Genomic DNA, 23,448 nt, shown 5'->3' with positions numbered 1-23,448 from the left:
TAATGTTAACATTTTAGCAATTGCATTTGAGTATGCAATTTCTTCACAGATACCTATAAGTACTCCTGATTGCATGGATGCTTCACAGTGGCATTAAATTAACTCACAAGGTAAATTAGTAACAACATATGCATTTACCTGTGGTATACAAATTTGACAAAAATGGATCTGTTGTTGAAACTATTTCACTGCAGGAAATAGATCCTAATCTTTAACATGAGTACATGAATATAGGAAGACATGGTATTTACTTAACAGTTTCCAATTAAATTATTCAGAAATTTTAATGAGTATTAAATTTTAATAACTATCCAGTTTTATTAAATTTTAATTATATAAGTAATAGATGAATATGTTCTCCCTTATATGCATACTGTTAATAAAATTAAAATTACTCCCTAATCATCATTCTGTACTCTAGTCACCTCTCTTCCTCACCAGAGATAATCATTATTTTCTTTCATCATTCTTGACTGATTTTTGAACTTTTATGTATAGTTGGAAACATTGTGAAAATTAATAGACAATATTTTGTATAACTTTCTGTATTTTTTTAGTAAATGGTATCTTACTTTAATACTGCTTAGGAACTCACTTGTTTTTAACCAACTGTTTTTTCCTTGAGAATATCCATATTAAAACATTCAGAACGTAATTAAATAACTGATCCATTAAAAAAAACATGCAGATCAAACATTCCTTTGTACATGCTTTGTGTTGAACTGTAGAAAAGCACCATATTTAATTTAGATGTTGATTTTTTGGTCGACATTTAGATTGTAATTTTTGTTTTTAATATACTAAATGATGCAATTAATATCTGGGATGTCTTGTGTATGGTTGGAAGTTTCTCAAAGTTAGACTCTTGAGGTAGAAATTCTGGGACATAGAAATAATCTTGGTTTTAAATGATGGTATTAAGTCACTGTGATATTGTGATTTATAATAAAAAATGTTTATTTGGTCTTTCTCCCTCTTCCTGTTACACAGCCCCCAAAACCCTTGTAATTTCCTAAGCATTAAGAGTCATGGGGGTATCTTTTGTTAAAATATTTGGGCTTTTTTGTCTTCAAATCACTACAGTTCCTGAACTCCTTCCAGAGCGCATATCAAGCTTCTTTTAACCACACTTGAGTTTAGGTTAATAAGGTGACTTCTGGAAAAACCCTAAGGATGGAGCCCAGTTGCCAGGGGAACCACCCACAAGATTCAGGGTTAGAACTTTCAAACTCCACCTCCCTACCCTTGGGGAAAGAATAGGAGCTGGAGGTTGAGGTAATCACTTATGACCAGTAATGTAATCAGTCATGTCTAGGTAATGAAGCCTTCATAAAAAATTCTAACTGAAGAGGTTTGGAGAGTTTCTAGGTTGATGAGCATGTGGAGGTGCTGGGAGAGTGGTACACTCAGGGAGGGCGTGGAAACTGCGTGTCCCTTCCTCTGTACCATGCCTTGTGCATCTTTTTTATCTGGCTGCTCCTGAGTTATGATCTTTGTAATAAACCAGTAATCTGCTACGTAAACTGTTTTCCTTGGTTCTGTGAGCCATTACAACAAATGATTGAATCTCATGAGGGGAGTCATGGGAAATCCTGATGTACAGATGGTCAGTCACATGTCTACATGATAACCTGGACTTCAACTGGCACTGGAAGTGGGGGCAGTCTGTGAGACCAAGCCCTTAACTTATGATATCTGATACTCTCTCCAAGAAGATAGCATCAGAATTGAGTTAAATTATATGATACCCAACTGGTGTCACAGAATTGCTTGGTGTGAGAAACCCATACATTTGGAGTATTCAGTGAGTAGAGAAAAAAACGATTTCCCTCCAAGTAAAATCTTTTTCCTCTTTAGCTACCCACTATATTGATGTATACATTCATACTCTCAAAAATGATGCATTAAAATACCTTTTCCATATAATGTTGCCAAATCATGTTTTTTAATTGCCTATATTTTATACACCTGATGAGTAAAATTTTTAAACAATTTTTTTTAACACTAAGACATTTGATTTAATTTAGGATCCTTTATGATGTTGTGCCGGTGAAAGGTGACAATTTTTGTAATAAATATGACATCTCTTATAAAAAGCTCAGTCATAACATAGGTTTTCTCTCTTTAATGCCCCTTAAGAGTGAGATGTCTTTTTGGATTCATGAAATCACTTATTGGGCTGCAGAGTTAGTTAGTTATGATGGTAGCAATGCCTCTCTCCTTCCAGACATGAATCCAAGAGAGATATTGTCTCTGGTACAAAGGGAACAACAAACAAGATGAAAGGAGACTGGTATTTGGATTTAAAAACTATTGAAAAGAATCTCAGCATAATATACTAGAGTATGACCATGAGCAGGTTATTTCCATTCCATAGGAACTCAGTTATAAGTCTCAAAATGTCATCAAAATTAACACTACCTCTTCTTTTTTTTTTTTTTAGATTGTGAGTGTCAAAGGAAGTATATATTTAATTATATTTTGTGTAATAGAGCTTCATATAGAGAATTTGACTGCACTGAAGAGTTTAAATATAATCCTGTCAGGTTTTCTTTATTTCAGAGAAAACGTTACTATATTTATTTGACAGAGGGGGCTTTGGTGAGAATCTTTTTTCCAACAAAGCAAGTTAATGGAATGCCATTGAAAAGTGTTCTGATTTAACTACATAATGGTACATTTGGGAGTCTTTAGAAATGGACTCCTTTGTTTATATTAGGCATAAAGACATTTTAAATCCAAGACCTGCTTTGGGGATTCACACATATTCTGTCTTACTGAGGCTAATAAAAGCATTTTGCTTCATTCTTTCATTTTAATTGGGTGTTTTTTTTTTCCTTTACTAAGGTTCTCTTGCTCTAGGGATTTCATTACTTTATAATATTGGCTTCAATTGACATTTTATTTGGTGTTTCAGAGACAATAAGAAAAAGTAGGGAGTTCATTTGTAATTTGGAAAAATAATGAGCAGGCTATCATCATCTACCAGTAGAGAAGAGCATTCCCCCAGGCACAGGCATACACAATTAGCTGCCAGACCCATTACTCTTCTCCACATTGATCATGGTCCCTTTTCAGAGTTCCCAGGTGATCAATACAGTATGTTAAGAAACAGTTCACAGAATGTCCATTTAAGAGTGATAGATGCATTTAGTACCAGGGCTTTCACTATAAAAAAAGATTAAGATAATTCCAAAACTTGTGAAATGGCCTCCCAGAGTAGATTTTTAGAGTCTCTTTACTTGATTTTAAGCAATTAGAATCTTATTAGGAGACAGTTTCTTGTTAGTCACTCTAATCAAGAGTAAAATTCCCTGAGGATTATTTTTCCCCTTGAGAACAGCTATTAAATCAACAACACCTGTATGCTAAATAAATATGTATGTTACAAATATTAGGAAAAACGTATTTAAAAAGCATAGCAACATCTTAATAGAAAATGAAATGCTTATTAAAACAATCTGACTTCCAAGAGTAATAAATCCTATAACTTTGTAGTTGGTACTTCAAAATATCCCCGTAGAAGACTAATGGATCTGAAGAATTTGCAATATAAAAATGTAGGAAAACAACAGGGGCCATTGTTACAAGAAGGTAATAGAACTAGAGAATCAAAACACCCACCGGGCATAACAGTTTATCAATAATGGACTAGAAATCAAGCAAAGTGTGTGTGTGTGTGTGTGTGTGTGTGTGTGTGTGTGTGTGTGTGTGTGTGTGTGTGATAGAGAGAGAAAGAGAGAGTAAACGAACAATACCAACCAGAGACATACTCCAGACATTTCAAATGTCCAATTAAATAGAACAAAGGGAAAAGAAACTCAACATCATACATGCCGACTATAGAAATACAAATTAAAATCACAGTGACATACCTTTACATAAGCATTAGAGTAGCCATAAACAAAAAGACAAGAATGAGTTGAGGAAGAAATAGAGAAACTGGAACTCTTCTACATTTATGATTGGAATGTAAAATGGTAGCCAATTTGGAAAATGGTTTCACAGTGTTTTAAAAAGTTAAACACATAGTAGGAAGGGAGAAATGAAGGGGGGAAATAGGTGGGAGAGATGAACCATGAGAGACTATGGACTCTGAGAAACAAACTGAGGGTTCTAGAGGGGAGGGGGGGAAATGGGTTAGCCTGGTGATGGGTATTAAAGAGGGCACGTACTGCATGGAGCACTGGGTGTTATATTCAAACAATGAGTCATGGAACACTACATCAAAAACTAATGATGTAATGTATGGTGATTAACATAACATAATAAAATAAAAAAACAAAACAAATGATGTAATGTATGGTGATTAACATAACATAAATAAAAAAATTTAAACAAAAATTTACCTTGTGACCTAATAATTCCACTTCTGGGTATCTATACAGGAAAATATAAACATATGCCCACAAAAGACAAATATGAATATTCATAGCAGAATTATTTATAACATCCCCAAAGTGACAACAATGCAAAAATTCATCAACTGGTTAACAGATAATCAAATGTAACACACCCATACAATGGAATGCCATTCAGCAATATAAAAGGAATGAGGTACTAGTGCATGCCACAGCATGGATGAATTAAAAAGTGTTATGCTAAGTGAAAGAAACCAAAGGCAAAAGACTACATATATTATGAGTCATTTTATCTGAAATATCCAGAAAAGACAAATCTGTCAAGACGAAAGCAAATTAATGGATGCCTGGAGCCGGGGTAGAAGGAGGAATTGACTGTTAACAGGCAAGAGTTATCTATGCAGTAATAGAAATGTACTAAAATAGGTTTCTGGTGATGTTTACAGAACTTTGTATATTTAATAAAAATCGTTGAGTTGCACACTCAATGTAAAATAGGCGAATTTTGTGGTACATAAATTACCTCTCAAAAATACTGTTGGAAATAAATATAAGAATATTTTCAGCATATCCAAATAAGAAATGAGGAAGAACAGACAGTAAGACTAAAGGCAAAAACTAACAAACCCCCCAGAAACCAAACCACGTGGCACAGATCATGTACTCTCCTGTCTTTTCCAGCTTAAATATGCTCACCTGGAGTTTGTTTTCCTGGTAATTAGAAAAATCCCACCAAGCTCTCTAGCTGAGCAGTGAATGCTATCGATGGGGCTGCAAAGACAGAAGGTTGTGTTTGTGAAAGCACCTCTACCCTGTAGGTTAGTAAATATATTGATGAACCTTTTGAATCCTCATAGAAATGGTAAGATAGGTATCTCAATATCACGGGAGGAGATTGCAAATCAAAAAGACCCTTTCTTGAGAGGAGGCTTGGAGATACTTAAAGTTGGTTTTATTGTTGTCATAAGGAGTCTGATTCCATTTTTGGATAATGAACCACTGACATCTGTTAAACCTCAATCTTGCTTCTTTCCCCTCGTGCCCCACATCTCTGCCAGCGGATAAGAAAGCCTATGCTTCCTCCTTTGGTGAAAGTGGTTCAAACTACACAAGCTCCTTCCCTCTCAGTGGGAACTCTCCCCCTGGCCTTTCCCTCTGGCCACAATAGAAACCCAAGCCAGTCTCTTTTTGGTGCTCTCTCAAGCTATTTCTCACCTGCTGAATTACATAAGTAATCAAGCTTTTCATACCTCCTGGGTACTCCGCAAGTATGTGGTATCATCAGCCTTGGTGTCTGAGCCTAACTTTGGGTGGGGGGACAGCTGCCTCCGCAGGGGACCATGAAAACTGTCTTTTGTCCTATAGGACTTGATGGGAATGCGAAAAATGGGGGAAAAGAGAAAAGTTCTTAATTCTTTAACTTGGACTTTGATATTGTGTGTGGTAATTATAACTATTTTCTTACTATTTCTCCAAATTTGTTGTTGTTCCGGTTGGCAATACACCTAATTAAAAAAAAAAAAAAACCACCACACCTCCATAGATTCGTAGGTCCCCTTATAAAGAGGTCTTTTGACCAAGTTCTGACCAATGAGATGTAAGTAAAAATACAAAGGATAAGATTTCTGGGAAAACTGCTCTTTTCCTAACTAAGGTAAAGGATATTTTTAAGCTGACATGTGTCATTTGTCCTGTACCTTCCTTCTTCTTCCTGCCTAGAAGGAGGATGTGATGCCCAAAGTTATCATGTAAGGGTAAGAATGAAAGCATCATGCAAAGTCCGGTGAAGAAGAAAATGAAGCCATTGAGTTACTGCTAATCCAGTCCTGGTGCGTCTGCCTCATGATGCATTAATGAGAGAGAGAGAGAAACAACAACCCAAAAATCCTCATGATGCATTAATGAGAGAGAGAGAAACAACAACCCCAAAATCCTCATGATGCATTAATGAGAGAGAGAGAAAAACAACAACCCAAAAATCCCGAGCTGGGGGAAATGGAGAGATGTTGGTCAAAGGGTCAGAGTTTCAGCTATAAAACATGTTAAGTTCTGAGACCTAATATACAGTGTGGTGACTATAATTACCAACACTATATCATACATTCCACATTTGATAAGCTCTTAAATGTTCTTACCACATACACATACACAAAGGTAACTATGTGAGGTGATGGACATGTTAGTTTATTAATTAACTTAATTATGTCAATCATTTCACAGTGTACATGTATATCAAAACATCAAATTGTAGGCCTTAAATATATACAATTTTTAATTATCAATCATACCTCAATAAAGCTGGCAAAAAATCCCCAAATCAATTCCATTAAACAAATGATAGGCTTTCTTTTTGTAATATAGTCAGAAGTCATTTCTAAAAATAATGTATTATGCCAAATCATCTGACTTTCATTTGAGTATGAACTCCAACTTGCTTTTTATGGGCATTCTCTTTGTAACACTATTATTTGCACACAGTTTATGAGAAATGATAATATGATACAGTTTTTTGTGTTGTCATCCTCAAAATACATAGTTACATAGGATTAGCAGGAGGAAAGTCAATCAGACAATTTGAGGGATCCAGACTGAATGGAGAGAGAATTTGCAACTTCACGTCATTTTTATGTCAAAAATAACATTGGTCATCCTTTCCTCAAGGAGGGATATTTTTCTTTCCAAAGTGGTCTTTCACTGTCTTTGAATTAAAAGCTTTTGTGATAAAGAATCTTCATATTAAGGGACACCTGGGTGGCTCAGTCAGTTAAGCATCTGCCTTCAGCTCGGATCATGATCTCAGAGTCCTGGGATTGAGCCCTGCATGGGGCTCCCTCCTCCCCCTCCTTGTGCTCTCTCTGTCTTTCAAATAAATAAATCTTTTAAAAGAAAGAATATTTAAGACATTCTTTTGGGGGAAGGCTTTTCAAATGGTTATGTAATTATAAAAGTATAGAAAAAAATAATGAAGTGAAAATTTCCTCCCTATTATAAAAAGTAAAATAAAAAGAAGTCTGATATGTAGTACTATATTACAATAACTATGAACAGAGAGTTCAGATTTTTTCCAAATGCCATTAGAGAATCAGAATAAAAATGCTGTTTTAGTTTGGACTTCCTTCTTATATATCATCTGATTTAAAAGCCCATTTTATTGAAATTGCAGTACACTTGTGGGTTAAGAAGCATCATATATAGTGGACTTACAGCCTTACCATCCAAAATGTGTCATGATTGAAAATTGGAAAGGACATTTGAAATATCTCTTACCAAATATTTTTTAAAAAATTTATTTATTTATTTGACAGGGAGAGAGAGATAGTGAGAGAGACCACAAGCTGGGGGGACAGCAGGCAGAGGGAAGGAGAGAAGCAGGCTCCCTGCTGAGCAAGGAGCCTGATGCGGGGCTCGATCCCAGGACCCTGGGATCATGACCTGAGCCAAAGGCAGACGCTTAACCAACTGAGCCACCCAGGTGCTCTCCTCTTACCAAATTTGATGATGATAAGTGACTAAGTGGTTGGCAATATAAAATCAGTGTGATTAAAAATGTATATATTGCATAGATTATTGAGATGTCATAAAGAAGATAAGAAAGATGGGGTGGGGGTAACACTGGGACTTGCATAAACTTCTTTCCTGTCTGACCCAATGGTACCTGGATCTGGATTGCCGTCATGGGTTTCAGAAGAAGGATCCATTGCAAAGAGTTATACCAGGTCAGTAGTGCAAAATATAATTGCCTGAATTCCTAAAAAGAAAATATGGCATGAGTTGTTCCTTCTCCTCTCCTGCCTAACATAGGATTCAGCATTTCAGACTCTAGAAAACTACTCGGCCAGACGATGAGAGCAATCTGTAAGACTGTACTTAGCTAATCCCACTCCACACAACAGGAATGAGATAAAGAGAAAAGCATTGTCCAGACTCAAGCAGCTACTGCTTTATTGGTGACTACTCTTGTTGAACTAGATGGTTATACTCCCAGGAAGGAGAGGGGATTTGGGGGTGGCGGAGCAAGTATGGATAGCACTCAACAATAAGTGAAAATAAGAGAAAAAAGGTAAAACTAGTATTTCTTTGATGGCTTGTTATACTTTGAGAGCATGTAAAATAACACTGTCTCTTAGCTACATTCTCAGATGCCCAGGATAAAAATATTTGCTCTCTAAAAAATCACCATTATTGAAAATTGAGGAGATAAATTAGAATCCAAAAAAACCTTAAGAATATGTCAGCTGATATGACCTATATGAGGCAGATTGAATAACTGGAAATGCATTTTCAATAAACATTTGGAATGATTTTAATATGGCAATACTCTTTGTCTCTAATTTTACAGGTCATATCTATTATCAAGGAAAACCCCTGGGAGGCAGAGGAAACAGTTTCTATCACTAGAATAATCAAATGGGATTTATTTAATATTAGAGCTACTGATTACTGTATATCTATTAGCATGGGTGATAACTATTTGAGAAAAATGTCTGATTATGTCGAGTGAAGATTCTTACACATATATTCTGACTGCCTGCCTCAAAATAATGTGCTTTGATACTATAGGCCTTGGTTTTGTAGATAGAAAACAAAGGCCAAGGTGTAAAATATTTGGCAAATCAAGTGTCATATGTGCCTAAGACTGACATGGCAGGCTTTCATATCATAATTAAAACCACTGACATTTACTGAGGGCAGCCATGGAAAAATGCTTTGGAACATTCAAACTAAAGTACATTTAGGATTCATTTACACTCACATGACTTTCTGTTAGGATACTCAATGTATGTTTGATGCAAAATACATATACAAATTAAACACAGAAAATTAGTACACAGTAGAACCATTAACCATACATTGGCCCATAAACCAACATTGGTCAAAACACTTTAAGCACTTACATGAAGGAAGTATTCTGGAATGCCCACCAAAGACCTGGAATTTGAAACTTACTGAAGCTTAGTTCTTGAGATATAGTTCCCTCTATATTAATATTTGGTGTATGGGTAAATTAGGTCATTTTTTCTGGGAAGGAATAGATATCCTTACTGTAAATTAACATATGTATTTTAGAATAAAATTAATTTGATTGTTTAAAAAAACAAAATAATGATGATAATGATGAAAAATAAGCCAATTTCTGTTATGACTCAGCAATGTTACTTCTAGGAATATACCCAAAAGAACTGAAAGCATATGTGCACATAAAAGCTTATACATGAAAAAAGAAAAAAATTATTAAAGGAGAATCCTAAAGAAGCATGAGGAGGTAAGGTGTAAAGTATACACAGATGGAGGACTAACCCTAGAACAGAAGGATGATACTTTTTTAATAGAATGAAAAGGAAGTGTGTAAGTAAGCTGTAGTTAATACAAAGCTGTTTTAGGAGTATAGATGCATGATGTGGAATTCTCTAATGGAACATGTCAAAAAATAATGTCTTATTCCAGTTCCCATAATATTGTGATAGTTACAAAAGGGGAGGAAATTTATAGAAATTAAGAGCTGCCTAAATTGTCAAGTTTAGGAGAGAAATATAAACAGCCATATATAACTAATTTGATATTGATTAGCCTATTAATTTAAGTAAAATCACATGTACACATATACATATTTACAAAAATATATTAAAATTAGTTAATGAGAACTAAATTATATGGGGAAAACTGATTTAAAATTATACCTCATGCATTCTTAAAATTAAAAGTTCCTAAATATATCATGTTACTTCCCAGCTTATTTGTTTTTTTTTTTTAAAGATTTTATTTATTTATTTGAGAAGGAGAGAATGAGAGACAGAGAGCACAAGAGGGAAGAGGGTCAGAGGGAGAAGCAGGCTCCCTGCCGAGCAGGGAGCCCGATGTGGGACTCAATCCCGGGACTCCAGGATCATGACCTGAGCCGAAGGCAGTCGCTTAACCAACTGAGCCACCCAGGCGCCCCCAGCTTATTTGTTAAAGTCATTCTTTCTGGTATAATTTCCCTTTTTAAAATAATTATTACTTTTGAATGTAAACATTTTTTGAAGTACAGCATGCAGAAAAATGGACGAATTCAGGTCAGTGAATTTTCAAATTAAATAAAATCCATGTCAGTGGTACCTGTTTCAAGAACTAGAACATTACCATTATCCCAGAAGCACCCTCTGTGGCTCCCTCCAGTCATTACCTTACTCCCAGAGGTAAACACTCTCCTAACATCTAATATCACAGATTAGGTTTCCCTGTGGTAAATTTTGTATATATTGGAATTATATAATATATTCTATTTTGTTCTCCATGTCTTTAACTCAACATTGTGTTTATGAGATCCATCCACCTAACTATATTTTATATTATTTACATTGCTGTGGAGTATTTCATTTGGTTACTATATCACAATTTATTTATCCTTTCTATTATTGGTGGATATTTATGTTGTTCCAGTGTGAGATTATTATGAATATTGAGGCTATGAACATTCTTGTACGTGTCTTTTCATGAACATATGAACACATTTCTATTTGGTATAGGCTTAAGAATAAAATTGCTGGGTCATGAGTTATGCATATGCTAGACTTTAGTTGATACTGCCAAATGGTTTTCTTTCCTTTTTTTTTTTAATTTGAGGTAAAATTGGTATATAACATCATATTACTTTCAAGTGTGCAACATAATAATTCAATATTTGTATACATTACAAAGTGACCATCCAATCTAGTTACCATCACCATGCAATTGACCCTCTTCACACTTTTCACCCACTCACCAACTCCCTTTTCTTCTGATGACCACCAATGTGTTCTCTATGAGTTTTGTTTTATTTGTTCATTTGTTTTGTTTTTGATTCCACATATAAGTGAAATCATATATCTGTCTTCCTCTGTCTGACTTATTTCACTTAGCATAATAATTTCAAGGTCCATCCATGTTATGGCAAATGTCAATATTTCCTTCTTTATTATGGCTGAGTAGTATTTCAATGTGTGTGTGTGTGTGTGTGTGTGTGTATTACACTTTTATCCGTTCATCCATTGGTGGACACTTATGTTGTTTTCATATCTTGGCTATTGTAAATAATGCTGCAATGAACATAGGGTTGCATATATGTTTTCAAATTAGTGTTTTCATTTTCTTCATATAAATTTTCAGAGGTGAAAAAACTAGATCATATGGTAGATCTATTTTTATTTTTTTGAGGAAGCTCTATACTGTTTTCCATAGTGGCTGCACTGGTTTACATTCCTACAGTGTAACGTGTTTCTTTTTCTCCACATCCTTTTCAACACTTGTTATTTCTTCTCTTTTTTGATATCAGCCCTTCTAACAGGTGTGAGGTGATATGTCATTGTGGTTTTGATTTGAATTTCCTTGAGAACTAGTGATGTTGAACATCTTTTCATATGTCTGTTGGCCATCTGTATGTCTTCTTTGGAAAAATGTCTTATTGAGATCCTCTGCCCATTTTTAAATTGGTTTATTGGGTGGATTTTTTGTTGTTTGTTTGTTTTGCTATTGAGTTGTTTGAGTTCTTTATATATTTTGGATATTGACCCCTTATCAGATATATGATTTGCAAATATTTTCTACAGTGGGTTGCCTTTTGATTTTGTTGATGCTTTTCTTTGCTGTGCAGAGCTTTTTAGTTTGATGTGGCCCCACTTGTTTACTTTTTTCTTTTGTTGCCTTTGCTTTTGGAATCAGGTCCAAAAATTCAATGCCAAGACTGATGTCAAGGAACTCAGTGCCTGTGCTTTCTTCTCGGAGTTCTATGGTTTCAGGTCTTACTTTCAAGTCTTTAATATATTTTGAGTTAGTACATAGGAAGTCAACAAATAATGTAAAATGTACCACTATGTTTTAAAGTGATTAATTGGGAAACTCACCTTCATTTTGTCTTTTTCCTATTTTGTGCCGTATGTGTGAATATTGTGGAGAATTTCTGACATGTATTATTTTAAAATGTTTTCACAATGTAATATGTGAAAGTGGCCCAGTTACCACAACGTAAATTTATTTGCTTAGAACATATTTTAAGGTATAATCAGATCCCCATGGTAACTCTTCAGTATAATGAGACTAATTATGATCAATTGCAAGAGAAACTGTTAGATATAAAATGGAGAAATAACCTTATAAGATGATTCAGCCAAAAGAATATATAAATCTATAATCAGGCTTCAATCAGTAAATCATATGGAAGATGAAAGAAAAAGCATCAGTTTTCAAATGTGGCTGAGCAGGTGTTTTATTATAGATTGCTTTTAATGTAATATAAAAGCATATGGGAGATTTAGCAGATGTGGCTAAAAAGTTCAAACTGTAGAAATTATTAAATCTTGTCATGGGAAAAGTAAAAGATTTTAAAATCCAAAGTTTTATGCATAATTCAGCAACTGATGGTTAACTAAAAATTTTAAATAGCTTTATTGTGGTATAATTGATAAACAACTACAAATATTTAGTGTATACAATTTGCTGAATTTGAACATATTCAAACACCTGTGATACCTTCAGTACAATCAAGGTAATAGACATATCCAACACCTCCCCAAATTTTCTTCAGTCCCTTTGCTTTTGTTTTGTCATTTGTTGTTTGTGTGTGGTAAGAACATGTAACTTGAGCTTTACCCTCAACAAATTTTGAAGTGCACAATACTGTATTGTTAATTATGAGCACCACGTTGGACAGCAGATCTCTAGAACTTATTCTCTAGAATTTATTCATCTAGCATAGCTGAAATTATACCTGTTGAGTAACAGCTCTCCATTTCCTTCCAATCCCCGGCCGCTGTCAATCACTACTGTATTCTCTGCTTCTATGAGTTTGGCTATTTTAGATACCTCCTATAAGTGGAATCATGCAATGTTTGCCCCTATGTAAGTGGCTTATTTCACTGAGCATAAGGCCTTCCAATTCTTACAAGTTGTTGCAAGTGGCAGAATTTCCCCCCTTTTTAGGGCAAAACAATATTCTATTGTATGTATGTACTTCATTTTCCTTAGCCATTCATCTGTCAGTGGACAAAGGGTTGTTTATTTGTCTTGACTATTCTGAATAAGGCTTCAGTGAACATAGGAGTGTCAATTCTCAGCATTCTGTGATACTCTCTTAGATGGTTAACTGAACTTAACTATAAAATATATTTGAAAATCAACTCATATACTCATTCAAGTTGAGAATGTTAAGTTATTTAAAAGTTAACATTTTAAAAAGTACAGTATATGGATTTTTGGTACATCTGAATTAATTTCATCTTAAAAGCAATGTATGAATTTTTGGTACATCTGAATTAATTTCATCTTAAAAAATCAGTATTTTACAACATTTTCTATTTTACATTTTACCATATTTCTTGATTATGCCTGTCACTGAAAGTAAAGAGCAATATAAAATCAAACATGGATAATTCTATTTTAGCTATATACAATTTTTACTTATAATTAATCTAAACCTAAGTGACCACACTGTGCTTGAGGATATTCAAATCACAGTGAAAATAGAAGATAATTCAGAAAATTACTCTGTTCTGTTAAATTGTAACTTAGAAAAAAACAGAAGAAAAACCCCTAGATTTTGCCATAAATCACTATACTTTTGTAGCATTTCCTCTCCAAACTTAAGGATTGAATTCTTTTAAAAACTCCCTGGTATAACTTTTGCATTTATTTATGTGTATTTTAGGAGTTCATCATAGTTTGTTCAAGATTAATCTTATACAGTATGTATTCATTTAGACTCAATTTTAAGGTTTGAGATGAACTATTTCCTCTTAACATGTTATAGATTTTTTTTAAAGATTTTATTTATTTTATTTTTTTAATTTTATTTTTTTTCAGAGCAGATTTTTTATTGTTATGTTAATCACCATACATTACATCATTAGCTCTTGATGTAGTGTTCCATGATTCATTGTTTGCGCATAACACCCAGTGCTCCACGCAGAATGTGCCCTCTTTAATACCCATTACCAGGCTGACCCATCCCCCCACCCCATCCCCTCTAGAACCCACGAACCATGAGACACGATGGACTCTGAAAAGATTTTATTTATTTATTGGAGAAAGAGAGAGCATAAGTTGGGGGCCGTGGAGAGGGAGAAACAGACTTCCCACTAAGCAGGGAGCCAGTGACAGGGTCGGGGGGACTGGACCCTGGAATCATGACTTGAACTCAAAGCAGATGCTTAACCAACTGAGCCACCCAGGCGCCCCAGCATGTCACAGAATTTTTATGGTGGGTAGAGGATCTTAGATATCCTCCACTATCCTGTTAGATTCTGACAGCTCTGATATAGCCTTCATGGATATATCAATATTTAAAAATCCAGTGCTTTGCATGATTGATATTATATTGTTTTCTGATCAACTCCTTTGAATATAAAAGCATTTCAGGGCATCAGATGTGATCAGCAGTTATTTTGCACAATAAATTACAACTTCTTTCCTTATTCCATCCTCTAGTGCACACCTCTGAAACTCCAGATAGGAAGCACTAGGACATCTTAAATATTAATTGTTTCGCTTTACTTTTGGTCAATTTCTTATATGTGATCCTATAACTGCTTAGAGACATCTACATGGTCTATAGGAGAGTGTAATTATTAGATCAAAATGCTAAGAAAAATGTCAGATTAATGTTCAGCTTTAAAACAACCTCTTGAGGCTCACATCAAAAATAAAGCTTGTTATTTAAGATTTGTTTTGTCTTTTCTTGTTTTGGAAAAGAAATTACTTCAGGATAAAAGAGAAAGTAAAGATAACTTAGAGGTATCCTTACAGTTAAGGGAAGGGAGAGGACCATATAAAGTATTTATAAAGCAATAAGTGAGGGCATCATACCTGGGAAGAACCATGTTCATGGAGCCAAGATAGATCCAAGCTAGATATCCAAGAGAGATCAAGGGAGAGCTGTCTTCTGATGTTACCAGCAACAGAGACAGTTGTGGAAGTGGACGCCAATGCCTAAAGACCACCTATGAACTATTGTGCTGTGCTGTGTAATCATAGCAGATGTTCTCTGATCAATGTGAGGACTGACTTTTGACAATGGCCTGTGTGGGATTTATGGAATATCTTGTAGAAGTCACTTCTGATGCATAGACATATGCATACCTTCTGATGAAAAAATTGAATTGTTATATATACAAATGTATGCACACATACACAAATATTCCTTATTATTTTTATTTTCTTTGGATGAATGGTACAGTTTGAGCAAAAGGCTTTACTACACCCAGTACTTCACTTTTTTTTGCAAGGACTATACTAACCGGACATTGTTCTTGCATATTAAATGAACCTTTGATAGTTCCAAAATAAGGAAACAAAACTAATTTAACCGTCTCTTCATGTTCTCCCTTCTTGTATATTTGTATTCTTTTAAAATGTTATCTATTTAGTCTTATAATGTTTACCATACTATTTCTTTAATATTTTAAGCTGTATTTCTTAGTTTCAATCATTCAGCAATAAAATTTATTTTGTCCAAAATTACTCAAGAATTTCCAACCATCAGAAATCTTTAAAAGATAGATAAACTTTCACAGAATTGGACTATAAAACTTTCCAAAACTACCCGACTTGCAGCAAGTACTGCTTTGTTTTCTGATTTGCCTTATCCAGGAATATTCAAATTTTTATTTACAATGAAATGAACTTCAGTGATGAGATTCATAATACACACTGCCACACTGGTTATGCACTATATCTATACACACTCTTAACAATAAAGTTGTGATTATTTTTGGATTGGGTAAAAATGGGGTTTGTAGATATGTCAAGTACAAACCATTGGGGTGTAAGTGAGAAGGAAAATTCCTTGATGGTGGAAACTACCTTTAGAAATGCATGCATTGGGGCACCTGGGTGGCTCAGTTGATTAAGTGACCTACTCTTGATTTTGGCTCACATCATGATCTCAGGGTCCTGGGAGCCCTTGTTGGGCTCCGTACTGGGTGGGAAGGGGAGGGGGTAGCCTGCTTCAGGATTCTCTCTCCCTCTGTCTTCCTTCCACCACCTGTCCTGAGCTCTCTCTCTCTCTCTCGAATAAATAAATCTTAAAAAAAAAGAAATGCATGCATTTCTTTTATTTTCCCTGAATTAAATTTATGTTGGATTTTTTAAAATACTCATTAATTTGAAGAGAAATATAAAACTCAAATATCATAAATTACTTAATTTTCTTGTTCATATGCAAATGAGTTAAATATGCTGACTATGCATGCATTGGAATTATTCTTAGTCATGCATCAAGAAAACCATTTGTCTCAATATTTCTGAGGAAAATGGCAATAATTTTAAGCCATATATTGTAATTCATGTCACGACATTGGTAAATCAAAGTTAACAATTTCTGCCACATGTTTTCTGTTATTTCAAAGAGAACTGAGAAACATCTAGGACATATAAACCATTAATTATAGTTTATGGTTTAATTTTATTCTTACATATATATTTTAGAAGTTCATATATATATATAAATTTAATTTTGACAAAACTTATAATCTGATTTTCCCTGTTCTAATATGCATATTATATTTTAATTTATTTTCAATTAAAATTACATCTTTTTTATTGAATTCTTATAACTCTTACAGACAGAATATAGCTTATGTTATGAATTGTGAATTGCCACTGATTTACTTGGTAAATAAACTTGCTTATGAGTATAAATATTTTATATTGTCTATTTTATCTTACTGGAAATAGCTTTAATAAATAATTATATTTAAGTATTTGTACTATAAGCCCTCACTTCCCTAAGTTTCTATTTTTGTCCAAAAATTCTGTCTTTATTAAATAGCTAGCCTTTCTACTGGGACTGTTAATATTGAAATCAAACCATTTACATAAAACCAATTGCATAATCTTTTACCGCAATATCAGATATAAAAATATTTGTTAGGGGTGCCTGGGTGGCTCAGTCGGTTAAGCGTGTGCCTTTGGCTCAGGTCATGATCTCAGGGTGCTGGGATTAAGGCAAGCTCCTGCTCCCTGTTCAGTAAGGAGTCTGCTTTTCCCTTTCTCTCTGCCCCTCCCCGCCCCCTCATGCTCTCTCTCTCAAATAAATAAATAAAATCTTTAAAAAAATATTTGCTTTATGACCAAGAATAATGTGTTTTTGGATTTTTACTTATTTTGATGGAATGCAATATATTATCAGTGTAATCCTTTATTTTACATTATGGGACTTTTTTTTTAATCCAGATTTGATAAATGATCTTCATGATTACCTACTAACTTCACTTTTAGCTCTCTGATAACATCGTGATTACCGCTGTATTCTAATAGGTAATAAGTGAGTGAAATGGAAAACCCATTGGACTTGGTATCAAAACATCCTATAGAATAATGTCAAATAGGATATCTGGTAAAAGAGTTATAGTTAAGAGAAATCATCTTGATGCCTATTTTCATCATCCAAAGCATTAATTTTAAAATATAAGTGTAACAATGTCATAGATTGAAAGAGTTCTAAGTAATAATTTGTATTTTAAAATAACTCTACACATACATTGAAAAAAGTTATAAGAATTTGCATGGTTTTAATGTAGGCAACAATGTTCAGAGATGCTATAAAAATAACAGAGGACAGAGGTGTCTTTCTCATTCAAAAATCATTCATCAGGCATATACAATATGCTACTGTTGTAAACACTGTGAAATTAATAATGAATTATGGTCTCTGCCTTGAATCAGTTAGTCTACAGGGACGAGAAAGCAGAGCTTCAATTCAGTATAACAAGTGTTTTGATAGAGATTGCTTTAGATATCAGCAAGGGAAAATCCATTGGTGGGTTATCAAAAACTTCCAGGGGAATATAACTGATCAACAGATTTTATAAACTTAAAAATTAAAAATGTATTTTTATCTAAAATTTTTGTTGTCTTCAAGAGAAGAGTCTTTAAGATAGTCTAGTTAGATGTACACTTCTGGAAAAAGCAGATTGATGTTGGCCTTAACTCATCTTTTTGTTTTTTAATGTTAAAATAGCATATTTTTGTGTTAAAATCCATACCCATCAGTGTTTAACATGCTTACTATATTCTGATTAGGATATTGAATAAATTAGAATCTGACATTTTGTCCCTTAACTTTCAAAAAGGATAATTTAGATTATATTTCATTAGTATTAAACAAAACAAAACAAAGTATTTCTTCTTATACTTTACAAATGAAGCCAATTTAGTTTTTAAGGAAAAAAATGGTCAGTTCTTTTTATGAAATCAGTATTTCAGCATTTATCAAAATCTTTATGTTGACAATTATATTCCTGAGAACAAGTGTATCTACCTTTACTTACTGATACGAGAAATTCAAATTTTGGAGAGAATTTTCCTATAGTCTAGATCTGTATTTCTCCAGATAAATACTCAATTCTTTTAATGTTCCCTCAAAGAAAAGGGTTCAAATCCCTGAGTGCCCTTAGTCAGTTCTCTTGTAAGGTCCTTGAATTCAAGGAAACTGTTTTTTGATTACCTGAAATTTCATAACTCTTGAGATGATATCTCAATAGCTTAGAGAATTTTGAAAATCTACTTGGAATATGTTATCTATGTGGTCCTCTATATACCATTAATTATAGGTAATTTGACTATGAATTAATCCACAACTTCCATGCAAGTAACCATATTAGGCTATTGTCCTATAAATGTTTAGTACATAATAGGTACACAATAAATAATTATAAAATAAACTAATAAATTATTAAACATACCATTTTTAAAGCTAATCTTTTTTTCAGATTCATCTCCTTTGAGATTTTACTGTTATATTTATGAATAAATGTTCAAGTATTTACATGCATTGCTTTTAAATTAAATCTTATAAATTTATGCCATTACACAGACTAAATCTGATGCTAATTTCGTCATCAATTCTGATCATTAACACCTTTTAAAAGCATTCAACTATGTTCTTATTCAGGTAATTAATTAAAAATTCTGAATAGGTTAAGGCAGAGAAGAAACTCTTTGCACATAACTAATACTCTTTCTAGAAGATGGCATTCATTCTTTAATCAACTTCTGCTAGTGGGGGCTGTTTGATATGTTACTAATTTGCCTAATGGAATTGGCATCAAATTCATAATTCTTCATTTTAGCTATAAAAGTGTGAAAGACTTAACATTACATTTTCTGTGGATTTTCCACTGATATAATATTGTGATATTTAAAGTTTAACTTTGAATAAACTAGAAATACTGGAAAATGTTTAGTGTTAACATGTCTCAAATAATATGAAATTTGTGTTTACTTTAACATTTTGCTTAACCTATGTCTATTTTCATCCACATAAAAACTGAGTTTTTCTTGTCATCATTATTGACTTCTAGTGAATAATTAACCCATAGGTAACCATTAATAATTTTTCAGTATATAAAATATTGCCTCTCTCAAGTAACTTAATAACACTTAATCTTCAATGAAACTTTTCTGAAAATAATGTCTTACATCAAAGAATCAAAGATGTAGAAAACACATTGAATAGGTTATTTCTCGGGAGTGGGATTACTGAAAAAGTTGATTTATGTTTTCTAATTTGAATCATTTTTAATTTTTAACAGCAAGCACATTCTATTGCATTAAAATTTTCTGTAAATTTATATACTTTCATAAGTTTGATTCAAATGGAATTCTAAGATGTCCAGTGCCATGTTATTTCAGATATTAAAAAACTAGTTAAATGCTTAAGAACAAGAGAAATTAGGTGCATTTGGTTAAAGTCATACAAATCAAAATATGTAACTAGTTTTAAGCATGATATATTTACGTACATTTTGACTCAATGATTCCACTAAAAGCTTCATAATCAAATAGAAAGATAGGCAGATAGAGAGCCAGATTACAGATAAAGAGATATGAAGACAAATATATAGAGAGGTAATAGACAAATAGATAACAGATAAATAGATTGATAGAAAGACACAAAAGACAGCTATATGCATAGATACATACACACACATATATATTAAGAAGTAGGTATATAGATGGACAGATGGACAGAAATAGAAGACAGAAAGTCATACAGATAAATAGACAAGTAGATAGACTTATGGACAGACAAATAGGCAGAGATCTATAGATAACATACAGAGAGAGAGAGGCAGGGATAGACAGAGATAAAAATAAGAATTAGATAAACAAATAAAATGACATACATGTATTCATACAGCCTCATAGAAAGAAAGAGAGAGACAGAGAGGATCCTAAGACCTGGGGACAAGCATTTTTTTAGGAAGTCGTTGTTACTTTTTAGGAGGAAATTCATTAAAACTTGAGGTAGAAGTGAAAATCTCAAAATGCATTTCCCTGGGGAGCATGACAAAATAGCCATGGAGATAGCTAAATCGCTCACAGCCAAAGAATGAAAATTATTTTCACCTAAAAATTTAAAAATAGATGAGAACCTTAAGCATAGAATAAGATGGACACGTAAGTTGATTTGTAGCACTGATGTAAGGTTTCTGCTGACAAAAGCGGTTAAGAAAAGGGAAGTCTTGTGTTAATTTTGAAGGTATTTTCTATTTCTATGATTAACATTCCTTTTTCACCAATCAAGTCATAGTGAAATCAGTCAAACTCAAAAGTCTTGGGAACAATTTGTATTTTACCTGGTAATATTTTATAAAGGTATAAAATCGGATTAAATATTATCAGCTCTTCTGGAATCAATTGACATCCAATAGAGTGCTGATTCAATGACTAAATTTTTAGAGAGGACCACATACTGCCAAGACTGATATGGATTCTTTATTCTTAATATGGATATATTAATAAGAAAATTAAATCCTTGGGGCGCCTGGGTGGCTCAGTCGTTAGGCGTCTGCCTTCGGCTCGGGTCCTGATCCCGGGGTCCTGGGATCAAGCCCCGCGTCGGGCTCCCTGCTCCGCGGGGGGCCAGCTTCTCCCTCTCCCACTCCCCCTGTTGTGTTCCCTCTCTCGTTGTGTCTCTCACTGTCGGATAAATAAAATCTTAAAAAAAAAAAAAAGAAAGAAAATCCTTGCCTCCATTGAACTTATTTTCTAAGTGTATAGATTATAAACAAATAAAAAAGTTAATATATAACCTATGTTGAGTGTTATGTGCTATGGGAAAAAATAAAAGTTGGATAGGAAATATTGACATGGAAATGATTGATGTAGAGGGTGATCGAAAAGGCTTCACTTAAGGAGAGACCTGAAGAGGGATTTAGTTTGTTTGCATGAGAAAAAAAGTTTCTGACAGAGAGAAGCATGCAAAGACCCTGAGTCAGATAGTTCCTGGTGTGGTAGAGGAATATCAAAGAGTCTTATATAACAGAACAATCTTCAAAAGCAGTAGGAGGAGGGGGAAGAAGAGTAGAGGTTGCAGGAGGTGAAGTAAAGAGGTAGCAGGGGGTTAGATCATGAATACCTGTTAGGCTCTTATGAGGATTTCAGGAGATAACCTAGTCAAGGCTGGCTATGCTATGCTTCTGTAACATATATAATCAAATTATCAGTGACCTAACTCTCCCAATATTTACTTGTTTGCTCACAGGAAACTTTATAGTTCAGGTAATCATCATACAGGAAAAGAGAGCATTATTCTTGGTCCAATATTCTATCATAGATGAGAGGAAGTGGGCTTTAATACACAAGTGGAGGGTTGGCTTTATATTGAATCAGGACAGTTTATGTGAGAAGAGAGGACAGAAAATGTGGGAATTTATTCAGGCATGTTGGTAGGGGGGTATGGCACTCAGGGTATATGGAAGTTCTGGTTGTTTCTGTCTTCTCAGTGACTTTGGAAATAGTCATCAGCTGAGAGTATGAATCTGAAGAGGTATTGGTGGTTTGACAAGAGAGAAACAGAAAGTGCCATCTGGAAGATATAGCAGGTAAACGGATTAGGGATTAAAGTGCCCATTTGAAGTTTATAGTCCAGAATTTAAGGCAAGACCTGGCAGCAAATTTGTGTGATTTTCTTCAGCCACATTCATTTGCATGTGGAAGCTGATAAACACAGAATTGGGTTTTTCCCTAGGTGAGAAAAATGAGGAGCAAACCGAACATGTAAATCGAGAGTTAACACAAGTGAGTCTTGACAATAATGGTCATTTGAATCTCAGCTATGTTAAAAGTTAAAAGGGAAGTGAACATAGGAGGGGGTAGAGGAATCATTAAACAAGTGTAAGTTCCATTGTATTATAGGTTGTGCTGAATTGGAAGACTTTCTTGGCAGGATAATTGAAAGAGTGAGTTATAAAGATCATGGGTGACACAATGCTAATGCTCAAAATTGAAAGATTAGATTAGATGTATTTATTGATACTAATGGAATGTGGGTATGTGATTTTATCAGTGAGAGGGCCAATAACAAATAGGGAACATAATGAAATGGAAATAGTTTGAGGTCTTATTTGTAAAAGTGTGGGTATGAGGGAAACATAAGGGATGGCATATTAATATGGGATTAACAACAGCCCACTTGGAGATCCAGAGAGGAAGAGTTTATAAGAACCTGGAGGGAAAGAATCAAAAGAGTGAATATATTTAATGTATCTTATTTATGTATTTATGTATTTATTTATTTAATTTATTGAGAGAAAGAGAGAGAAAGAGAATCTTGGGCAGGCTCCATGCCCAGTGTAGAGCCCGGTGTGGGGCTTGATCTCATGACCCTGAGATCATGACCTGAGACAAAATCAGGAGTTGGTTGCTTAACCCACTGAGCCACCCAGGGGTCCCCAGAGTGAACATATTTAAAAATCTGGACAGCAAACAAAAGTTTTATGGCATTCAGATATAGAGAATAAGGTTATTTTTAAAGTGGAGCACAAGGGACTGAGGGCACTCTGACTGAATATGGAAAGGGTTATCAGTCTGGATATTGGGATTACCTAAAAATATGATCTGAGTAAAGTTGAAGAGTGTGACAGTTACAGAAGAAGAAAATGGCTGTTACAGGAATAGGAAAAAGGCAAGTGAAGCCTTAGGGGTTGAACATATGTACCTTAGATAGAGAAGGAGGGTTTTGCATGGCTGTACAGTGGGTATAAAACTGGATATTTTGTTTTGGTCCTTGATGGATTGATCATTTTGTCATTGTGTAATGTCCATATAACTCTAGTAATTTCTTTGCTCTGAA

The sequence above is a fragment of the Zalophus californianus genome, chromosome 6 (genome assembly GCF_009762305.2).
Source record: "Zalophus californianus isolate mZalCal1 chromosome 6, mZalCal1.pri.v2, whole genome shotgun sequence".
NCBI lineage: Eukaryota > Metazoa > Chordata > Mammalia > Carnivora > Otariidae > Zalophus > Zalophus californianus.
Note: the sequence above shows the minus strand (reverse complement) of the source record.